Genomic DNA, 11,530 nt, shown 5'->3' on the forward strand with positions numbered 1-11,530 from the left:
TCTGTGAACCACATGAGTTACAGCAGAAAGAAAAGCAAGATTGAAACAAATTGATCAAGGGGATGCATTCATTCTAGGTTTAGTCCAGGTTGAGTCCTAGGTGTTTACCACAATAAGAAAGACCATATGAATATAAACACAAAGAACAAATGGTTTTCTATACAAGACAGGACAGGCACCTGTTTCTTGATAACAACCTTGACACCAAAAACTCTTGTTTCGAACACATAATGTACATATGAAATAAGAAAAAGATAAAGCTTCTGCTTGGAACTCTGAGCTTATAGATAAAACTACTATTTAAACTTTAATGAGCAAAAAATGTTCAGTTAGATATAGTTCTAATGAAATAACTTAAAATCAATAGTCCTACTGTCATTCCCCTTCTGTGTAATGATTGTATTGGGAGATAAAAACCTAGGACAAGAATAAAAGAGAGAGGGGCTTGCTAGAGCCTGTCCTACCCATTTACTATGTGTGTATATATGTTCACATGTGAATAGATATGTATATGCATGTTTAAATGTCTACATGTTGTTATGTGTGTGTGTGTGTGTGCGTGCGTGTGTAAAGTTGGGAACTCCCTTGTGTGTATGAACGTGTACCTGTCTGCATGTCTCATTGCTTACGTGTACTGATATAGTGGAAGAGCCACAGCCAGGGTTGGGTTCCCTGAGGATGGCCTGGATTTGCTGCATTCTTCGCAAAAGAGACTGCTAAAATCAACGCCATCACCACAGGAAAGCTTGTGGAAGTCTGCTGTTCAAAGCCCATGTTTATTTTACTTGTATGAGTGTATGTGTAAAGTCTTTTTTTCCTATTCCCCCCCCCCCTTCTTGTCTAGCTGGCCACAAGAAAACCAGTCCAGAACTGTTCCTTGGCCTTTTTCAGGTTTCTAGCTTCCAGCAAGCCACTGTTTGATGCCCAAGTCAACCACTGAGTTTAAGAGCAAACTAAGGTTTTTCATTTACAACCTTCTGTTGTTTACAGCAGGAAACTGTCACAGGCACCTGCTGTTAAACAATAGACTCCTTAGCTAAGGAGCGGCTTTGGCAGCAGAAGAGCCAGAAAAACCAAATAGCTCAATTGATAAAGCGTCAGATGGTTCTTTGGAATTCACCAACACTGTGTCCCGTCCAAATACTAACGTGTGTGTCAAGGCTGGCCCTTGATGGAGATGAACCTCATTATTCAGTTTCCTTCTAAAATGACTTGGTTACAGTAGAACTTTAGTGTCTGGAAATGAGTGGAGGAAGCACCAGAGTTACATGACTATGTTGTCAACGGCGCAGACATGTACAGTGATGTCAGTGTCCTGCTTTCTGCGCACACATGTACAGCACACTTTAGGATGCAGTGACCTGTGATGATGAGCATGTGAACTTCACTCGGGAAGAGTGGGCTTTGCTGGATCCTTCCCAGAAGAGTCTCTACAAGGATGTGATGCTGGAGACCTACACGAACCAAGCTGATGGAGGTAGGACTGGATTATGTTTTGCTTTTTAAAATCAGGGACAAATGTCTCTCTGTTACTGATGTTCTTCTGCAAATTCAATTGAGAATGAGGAATAATGAGGCAAATAAATCAGGTTCTCAGAGACTCTGGATATAATAACTTCAATTTTCCTAATTTCCAATAATATATAATATATTTCTGGTACTATATTTTAAACTACAATTTGGGAGACCATAATATTGAAGAACGTTGTCAAGTTCTAGAAGGCATGGAGGGTAATTTTCATGTGCAAGCTGATTCATGTCTTGCAGAAAAAATTTTAATGTGCCCTGCAAGTTTTAAAGAAAAGCAACAGTGTTAAAAAACGAAAAAAACCTACCCCCTCTTTGCCCTGTCTCTGTGGGTCAGGGGGACCCAGGGGAGGGTGGCAGGTTGCAGCGACCCCCCTTCTCCCCCCCCAACCAGCAGTGGGAGGGGTTTGAACCCCGGAAATGGTGTGGAGCCTTGGATCTTTCCCTGGACGGCTATACAGTTGGAACTGGGAAGGGGTCAGTTAAGGGTGGGGGGGCTTTTGGGAGAGGTGGGGGTGGGGAGCTGAGACTCGTACCGGGACTGAGTGGGGCCTGGGCAGAAGCTGAGCACCCTGTGCCCAAGGAGCCCCCCCGTTGGCCTGGAGTGGCTGAGTGACTGAGCCCCCCAGAGCAGGACCTTCCCTTGGAGTGGCCTTGCAGCAGCCGGTGGGAGGGCCCGGCCCCGGCGCTCCCGACCTCCACTCGCTGTTGTCCCGCCCTCCGCTGGAGGGAGGGGCCGAGCGCCCTCAGGAGGCGTGGACTGCGGCTTTCCGAGTGTTTCCCGCCCTGCGCCGCCGCTGGCCGCCGTCCCGCCAGGAGATGGCTCTCGGGACACGTGAGAGCCTGAGCCTTCGGTGGTGTTGACACCCCCAATGTCGTCGCGCAGCCAGGGCCCTGGGGCTGGAGCTCACCAACGCGGAACCTGCTGCCGCCGCTGCCATGCCTGTGTGCGAACTGAGTGCGGGGACTGCCATTTCTGAGGAGATTTGAGGAAGCTGGGGCCGTCGGCGGGGCAGGCGCATGAAGTAGTTTTGCCAGCTTCTGCAGTGCGCTGCGCCCATGCTCGATGCGTGTGCGAACTGAGTGCATGGACTGCCATTTCTGAGGAGACATGAGGAAGCTTGATGCGTCGGCGGGGCGGGCGCATGAAGCGGTCGTGCCTGCTTCGGCAGTGCGCTGCGCCCGTGCTCCCACACACAGGTGTGTGTGTGTGTGTGTGTGTGTGTGTGTGTGTGTGTGTGTGTGTGTGTAGTGAGTGCAGGGTCTGCCATTTCTGAGGAGACATGAAGAAACTGGGGGCATCGGCAGGGTGGGCGCATGAAGCAGTCCTGCCTGCTTCTGCAGTGCACTGCGCCCGTGCTCCCACACACAGCTGTGTGCCTTCTGTGTGGGGAAGCTGGGAAGGAGGAAGGTGGATGGAGAGGAAGAGAAGTTTGGTTTGAGCCTCATGGAGTGTACAGTCTGCAACGAGATCATCCACCCTGGCTGCCTGAAGATGGGAAAGGCTCAGGGTGCTATCAATTCAGAGATCCCCAACTGCTGTGAGTGCCCCCAAGGTACCCAGGAAGGATGGACAAGGATGTAGGTGAGGGTCCAGGGTACCGTAGGGTTGACAGTGGTGAGGGGGTGGATGGAAGCTGACAGAGGAGCCACCACCTCCACCTCTGCCCAGAAGAAAGGGACCCTTACCTGCTGGCCTTCCCTCTGACCATGTGTCTGGGCCCCCAAACGGAAGGAGTGGAAGGCAGGGAATGAGACCCCCACCCCAAGGAAAAAGGTGAAAGGAGGCCAAGAGAGGCACTTGAAGAAGGTGGGTGAAGATGCCTTGCCTCCTCCTGGGAGCAGACCCAGGCAGCCCTGGCCTTCTCCCCGCCCCCCCCCCCCAGGGTTCTGAATCCCAGCCAGGCATTCTCATCCTGTCACCCTGGGCTCCCTCCCGAGAACTGGGAGAAACCCAAGCCACCTATGGCTTCTGCTGAGGGCTTGGGAGTGCCATCCCCATCACCACAGAGGGAGAAACTCCAGCCTTTCAAGCGCATATGCCAGCTGCTGTAGCAGGTGCCTGATACCTCTTCTTCCTCCTAGGACTCAGGCACAGACTCAGACTCCTAGGGCACATCCTTTAGTGAGGACAAAGCTCCTGGGGAGGCCTGGAGTGGCCTTCAGCCAGCCCGGGGCAGCTCTGCCGAGAAGGAAAACCATGGGGTAGCGGTGGGTTAAATGCCCTGTCAGTGGGGGACCACTGTTCTATTGGCCTCTGGGCCCTGCCCCATCACCATGGCCTCCACAGTTATGTGCCCCCACCCCCAAGCCCTGAGCCTGACAATCTGCCTTTCTTTGCCTGCTGCCTCGGGCTGCATGGCTCCATGTCTTCCAGCACCTTGGACTCCAAGAGTTAAGTGTCAGCATGAGTCTGCAGGACTTTGAGCTGCTGGCGCTACAACAAGCGTCTGTGGCCTCGGATGGAGCTAAGCTGGAGGACGTCGGTGACCCCACGCATGCTTAATTGGGTGGTTTGCCGCCAGCCATGTGCTCTGGACCTCAGCTGGACAGGTGTTTCCACAAAAAGCAGCTCATGTGTTTTCTGAACCGACTGCAAGGTTTGCAGGAGTTGGTGCTTTCTGGGTGCTCCTGGCTCTCCATCTCTGCCCTGGGCTCCACCCCACTGCCCACACCGCGGCTCTTGGACCTCCACTGGATTAAGGATGTTAAAGACTCCCAGTTCCTGGGCCTCTTGCCCTCATTTCACCCCCTAATGTGAGGCCAGGTTATTTTCGTCATGACTTGACACTCCTCAGTTTAATATCTTGGGATTTCTGCCCAGAGACATGTGCCAGCCTTCCCCTTTCCCACCTACGCTGATGTCTTTGGTGATCTTTGCTTCCCATCTCTGCCTTCCACCTGCTTCGTTGTCCATCCCCTTGGGGGCGTGGGTCAAGAGGTACAGGGGAGGTGCTGAGCCAAAGGGATGGTGGGGTGGTGAAGGTACAGTCTTTAGTAGAGAAGGGTGAGGGGGCAGGATCCTGGGAGCCACGGGGCTGTGGGAGGTGATGGATGGGTGCGGGGAGGGCAGAGAGCAGACCAACAAAGGTTCATGGAACAAAGGCCACTGTGGTGTGATGGGGGTCCAAAAAGGGGAAACCAGAGGAGCAGTTGGGGACCCAGGAGTCAGATAGGGGGCTCTACAAACCAGGAAATGCCAGGACTGGGGGCTGGGAGAGGAGCAGATGTGGGGCTCGTTCCCTCTCTGTGGGGTTACCCCTCTCCCTTCCCTCTGTCCAGATTTCAGTTCTTTCCCTGACCCTGACTCCTTGAACGCCACTGAAAATGGCAGCTATTACAAGGAGTGGGGGCCATGGGTCAACCTGCTGTTCAGCTCGTGGCTCAGGGGAGTGGTGAGGGGTAGCCCAGACCCCTGCCTGGCTCTCTACACAATACTTGAACATTCATCTGTATTGAACCAGGGGAATCTCTGATCTGGGGGACTGTGATGTGAGGGACCAGCTTGACCTAAACTGGGCTAGTGGGCACCCCGTTTGGACTGTCCCACCCCCAGCTCTCTTGCATTACTGTCTCTAACAGCTCCACCACTCTGACCTGATGGGGGATGTCAGCTTAAAGATGGGCAAAATGGGACTCCTCCAGCTTGTCTCATCCCATTCTTTCATTGTCATGGAAACCTGTGTCCCATTCGCCCAGGGAACTGCCACTCCTGGTTGCCATGGAAATAGCAGCCAATGGACCCTTCCAGAAATCAGCGCTAAGACTGGAAACAGTCCCTCTTAGTTGCTGTGGAAACTTAGTTAACAGACTCTTGGCACCTCCCCTCTCCCCACCCCTTTCCTTCTTCCAGTGTGAGTGTGGGGTCTCAAGAACCTGAGGGAGGAGTTGGGTCCAGGTCCCACTCAATTTATTTAGGCCAGGGGGAACTGGATTGTACCACATGGGTGTAGGGGAGGGGAGTCTATCCATATACCTCAGGTTACAGGAAGGTGCGTGGGTTGTGGGTGGGTGCTGGGCAGACCAAAGGCAGATGGGAGGGGTGGGCCTGTGGTTGGAGAAAGGCTTGGCCTTAGGGGCGCTTGAGGGAGGGAAGAAAGCACCGCGGCAAGGGGCAAGTGTGGGACCCAGCTGGTCTGGACCCCTAAACCCCCAAGTCTGTACAATACGGTTTGCTATAAAACTCAGAGTCTTCAAAAAACAAACAAACAAACAAAAAACAAAAAAACCTAAAACCCAAAAACAAATGAACAAAAACACATGAAAAAAACCAAAACCCCACTGCTTTAAGTTCAGTGATGATTATTACATTCTCACAAAACCACGCACCTCAATGTCAGGAATCTGGTTTCTGTTCTTTTTGTGTTCTTTTGTTTTTCTTCTCTCTCCTCAATTTATTTATTTATTATGTATACAGTGCTCTGCCTGCATGTATGTCTGCAAACCAGAAGAGGGCACCAGATCACATTATAGATGGCTGTGAGCCACGATGTGGTTGCTGGGAATTGAACTCAGGACCTCTGGAAGAGCCATCTCCCCAGCCCTGATTTGTGTCCCTAAGACATTTATCTAAGAACTGAAACAAGGAAACAGTGACTTAACAGATGTTACAATTTGAATCGTAGCCCGATTAGAGCTGTGCTGTAAAACTGCCAGTCGGTTTAGTTTCATACCACTTAGATATTGCAAAAGGAAAACACATTGAATATGTGATCAGTATGTGTGCAAAACCTTCTATAAGCAAAAAGTCCACAGCATTGCTAGTGTTAGACATAGACTTGTAGTCCTGTTGCTAAGATCAGTGAGAGGGCAGTTTATGGTAATCATGAATGTTGTTGTGGAGAAACCCTAATCTTATACCGTGTCTGTGAGGAACAAGAATCGAACTGAATACAATGTGGAAACCTGTCATTGTTTATTCTTAATGGGTGTATCCTATGTCACAATGGATACTAGCCATGTGAGCATAGGGATAGTGAAAGAAGCAACATACCTCTCTCCAGAACCATGAGGAGAAATGTAGGAGTTCCCACTTTGACTAGACTTTATGAATGTGATACAAGTTTAAAATTAATTGGTTTTTCTACATCATTGTGAACATCCGCAAACTCACACTGCAGAAAATCTCTATGAGTACTAAGAATGAAAATTCTGTTTGTCCTGGTTCACTTTTCAAATGTGGTATGACTTACAGTATAGAAAAATTTGTCAATGCCGTCAGTGTGGCAAAGCCCTGAGTTCTTCCAGTTCTCTTCAAATATATGAAAAACATCATATAGAAAGGCGATGCTGTAAATGTGAGGCATGTAATAAATGCTCTCACTACCATAGGTCTCTTCACAGACTCAACACATGAAGAGAGGAGAACACCATGAACGTAAACAAAGTGATAAAGCCTTAAGATCTGGCTCCTCTTTCCAATTATACCCAAGTGTAAAATCAATTCACAGAGGAAAATTAATTCAGTGTAATGAATGTGGAAAAGCTTTCACATGCCCTAACTATCTTTGCAGGCATGAAAGAAGTCACATGGGAGAGGAACAGTCTGAATATTCTCAATGTGGTAAAGCCTTTGCACATCAGAGCCATCCTCAAAGGTATGAAATAATTCACTGTGGAGAGATACTCTAAAGGTAATTAATATGGTGAAACCTTTGCACATCACAGCAGTTTCCAATATCATAAAAGAACACATACTGGGGAGAAACCCTATGAATTTAATGAGTATAGTAAAGCCTTCCTATGTCCCAGTCATCTTCGAAGGCATGAAAAAGTTTATACTGGAGAGAAAGCCTGTGAGTGTATTTAATAAGGCGAAGCCTATGTACATTTCTGTTGAATGCCAGCTTGAACACTTTAGGGTAAATTGAGGCAGGACATAGAGTTGGTGACTGATCACTAACCAGACTTTTCTCTTATGGAATCTGGCTTGATTTACTGGAGCCAGTTCTCTCTTTGGCCAGTAGCTGGGGTCCAGTATTGCTTGTCCCTAGCAAAGAAGAAAAATAAAAAAGGAGGGAATATTCACACACACACACACACACACACACACACACACACACACACACACACGGTAGATGAAGCAAGGCACGTTCCAACAACTTTAATTTTTCTTATAGCTTACATATCCCAACAAACAACTTCCAAGCATTATAAAATGATTACATTCTATTTTTCTTTTAGTGAATGGCCATGTAAAAACAGTATATACCCCAACCTTTTTCACATTGCAGGTGAAGAAAACAAATTCTTCCCAGGAACCTACATCCATTCACAGCTAAGCAGCGTGTTATAGATCAACACAGTGATCTTTTTTGGTTTTTCGAGACAGGGTCTCTCTGTGTAGCCTTGGCTGTCCTGGACTCACTTTGTATTCCATGCTGTCCTCGAACTCACAGCGATCAGCCTGCCTCTGCCTCCCGAGTGCTGGAATTAAAGGCGTGCGCCACCCTCGCCTGGCTTGCAAGATAATTTTTTAGCCAGTTGCTGCTTTTCACTGACAGACTGCAATTTGTGATTACAAAGAAAGGATCAATTATCTTAAAAAGTAATCTTTTTATTAACTTATTTATTTTTATTTCAATGTGCATTGCTGTTTTGCCTGCATACGTGTCTTTGTGAGGGTGTTGGATCTTGGAGTTACAGACAGTTGTGAGCTGTCACGTGGGTGCTGGGAAACTGAACCAGGGTCCTCTGGAAGAGCAATTAGTGCTCTTAGCCCCTGAGCTATGCGGTAGAACTGCCAATCATTATAGTTTCATACCAATAATGAAACTATATACGAAACCAGTCAAACACATATTTAACTGTGTAACAGAACACATTGAAGAAAAATCTTAAAATGTAACCAATGTCACAAACCCTTTTCACAACACAGTTACCTGCAAATACATAAAAGAACACATTCTGCAGAGAAAACGTATGCAATGTGGTAAAGACTTTGTATGTGGCAGTAGTTTTAGTCATCATAAGAAAAAAAATCATACTTCAGAGAGACCCCTAACTGTAGTCAGGGTGGTAAAGTTTTGCACTTTGTTTTCTTACAGAAGAGTAAAAACCTTTAGTGTGTAATCACCAGTGAAAGCCCCTGCATGTCACAGTAGTCTTTGAGGACCTGAAAGAACTCATACACGAGGGAATCTAGGGCTATAGAGCATTTGGTAAAATCCTTCGGCAACACACATTCAGTTACACAAGATTGTTCACTGAGAAGAAACGTGACAAGTGTCAGAATCTATTCAAACATTATGATGTCCCTCTTTATTTTGACTTGCAAAGTTTTCTAAAAAATATGAATTCAAATAGTTAGGTATCCCTTTTAGATTTCACAATTCTCTTCAATTATAGATATGAAACTTTATGGCTGTGTTTAATTACATTTTCTTTTGCTGTGATAAATCAATGTCTAAGGCAAGCTGTACAAGTTTAATTTGGTTTAAGATGGCAAAAGGGATCGCCATGAAAGTGGCAATGCAGCAGGTGTCACACTTGGCAGCCACAGCAGGAAGCTCAACTCACATTCTCAACCTGCAGCATAGGAAGCACAGAGGAAATCTGGACATGGTGTGTGGATCTGCATGTACACCTACTCGCCAGCAGAGGGCGCCAGATCTCATTACAGATGGCTGTGAGCCTCCATGTGGTTGCTGGGAACTGAACTCAGGACCTCTGGAAGAGCAGCCAGTAAGCGCTCTTAACCTCTGAGCCATCTCTCAAGCCCCGGATGCAAACTTTATTATTATTATTTTTTAACAGAATTAATCCACTTTATTTTTCTTGTAAAAATCTGTATGTGGTAGCCACAGCTGGAGCCTGGGTCCTCTGAACAGACACTCTGGTGTGTGTTTTCACAAGAGACTTGGTGAGCACACAGTTTCTTTCCAGAGATCGGGTGTCAGGTTGCTGTAGGTCTTGGAAATGGCATCAGAAGTGGCCTTGGCAAAGTTGCCCACGGTAGCAGTACAGCCCCTGGCTGATGTGTGGCAGTCATCAATACTGGCCATTATCAGTAGTTTCTGGGGCACAGGTGCTGAGACAATGCCAGTGCCTCTGTGGGCAGTGATGAGACGCACCGAAACAGAGCCACAGCGGCCTGTCACCTACCCTCAGTGACACGTTTCCTCCATCAGGGCAGCATTTCCTAAATCTTTCCAATGATATCCCCAACTGAGAAGAACTAGTTTCTCTGGCTTCAAGCCCTCATGCTTTCTTTCTGTTACATGAACCATTTCATGATCTAGAAAAACTCTTTAAGCCTTCAGATGCCTCAGCGTCAGCCAGGTGTGGTGGCGCACGCCGTTGGTCCCAGCACTCAGAGGCAGATCACTGTGAGATCCAGGCCAGCCTGGCTGCAAAGTGAGTCCAGGACAGACAGCGCTGTTTGACACAGAAACCCTGTCTCTGTTTTGATCTATTTTTTCTTTTGCTTTGTTTCGTTTTGTTTTGTTTTGGTTTGGTTTGGTTTTTCGAGACAGGGTCTCTCTGTGTAGCCCTGGCTGGCCTAGACTCACTTTGTAGATCAGGCTGGCCTCGAACTCACAGTGATCCGCCTGCCTCTGCCTCTCAAGTGCTGGGATTAAAGGTGTGCGCCACCACGCCCGTTTTTGTTTTTGTTTTTTGTTTTTTTGTTTTTTTTTCTATTTTTCGATAAAACAAAACCAAAAATTATGCCTCATTATCTGGGTTCCATATATAAAATGTACACAAGAAAAAGGGGAAACCAGAGGAGCAGTTGGGGATCCGGGAGTCAGATAGGGGGCTCTACAAAGCAGGAAGTGCCAGGACTGGGAGCTGGGAGAAGAGCAGAGATGTGGGGCTCGTTCCCTCTCTGTGGTGTTACCCCTCTCCCTTCATTCTGCCCAGATTTCATTTCTTTCCCTGACCCTGACTCCTTGAACGCCACTGAAATGGCAGCTACTACAAGGAGGTTGGGGCCACGGGTCAACTTGCTGTTCAGCTCGTGGCCAGGGGAGTGGTGAGGGGTAGCCCAGACCCCTGCCTGGCTCTCTACACAATACTTGACATTCATCTGTACTGAACCAGGGAATCTCTGATCTGGGGGACTGTGATGTGAGGGGACCAGCTTGACCTAAACTGGGCTAGTGGGCACCCCGTTTGGACTGTCCCACCCCCCAGCTCTCTTGCATTAGTGTCTCTAACAGCTCCACCACTCTGACCTGATGGGGGATGTCAGCTTAAAGATGAGCAAGATGGGACTCCTCCAGCTTGTCTCATCCCATTCTTTCCTTGTCATGGACACTTGTATCCCAGTTGCTGTGGGAACTTAGTTAACAGACTCTTGGCACCTCCCCTCTCCCCACCCCTTTCCTTCTTCCAGTGTTGGAGTTAGAGTTTCAAGAGCCTGAGGGAGGAGTTGGGTCCAGGTCCCACTCAATTTAGGCCAGGGGGAACTGGATCGCACCACATGGGTGTAGGAAGGGGAATCTATCCACATACCTCAGGTTACCGGAAGATGCGCGGGTTGGGGTGGGGGCTGAGCAGACCAAAGACAGATGGGAGGGGTGGGCCTGGGGTTGGAGAAAGGCTTTGACCAAGGTGGTGCTTAAGGGAGGGAAGAAAGAAAGAGAAAGGCCCGCGGCAAGGGGCAAGTGAGGGACCCAGCCGGTCTGGACCCCTAAACCCCCAAGTCTGTACAATATGGTTTGCTATGAAACTCAGAATCGTCAAAACAACAGACAAACATAACAACAACAACAACAAAAAACACAAATGAACAAAAACACCTAAAAAACCCCCCCCCCAAAAAAAAAAAAACCAAAACCCCACTGCTTTAAGTTAAGTGATGATTATTACATTCTCACAAAACCAGGCATCTCAATGTCAGGAATCTGATTTGTGTTCTTTTTTTTTTCCTCCTCGATTCATGTGTTCTGCCTGCATGTACACCTGCAGGCCAGAAGAGGGCGCCAGATCTCACTATAGATGGCTGTGAGCCACCATGTGTTTGGTGGGAATTGAACTCAGGACCTCTGGAAGAGCAGTC

The 11,530-nt window shown here is 48.0% G+C and overlaps 1 pseudogene; it reads left to right on the forward strand.

Moving 5' to 3' along the window:
• The first annotated feature begins 2,378 nt into the window (after nucleotides 1-2,378).
• On the forward strand, nucleotides 2,379-7,322 carry LOC127203402 (F-box/LRR-repeat protein 19-like; annotated as a pseudogene).
• Nucleotides 7,323-11,530: the final 4,208 nt, after the last annotated feature.

Source organism: Acomys russatus, chromosome 19 (genome assembly GCF_903995435.1).
Source record: "Acomys russatus chromosome 19, mAcoRus1.1, whole genome shotgun sequence".
Classification (NCBI taxonomy): Eukaryota; Metazoa; Chordata; class Mammalia; order Rodentia; family Muridae; genus Acomys; species Acomys russatus.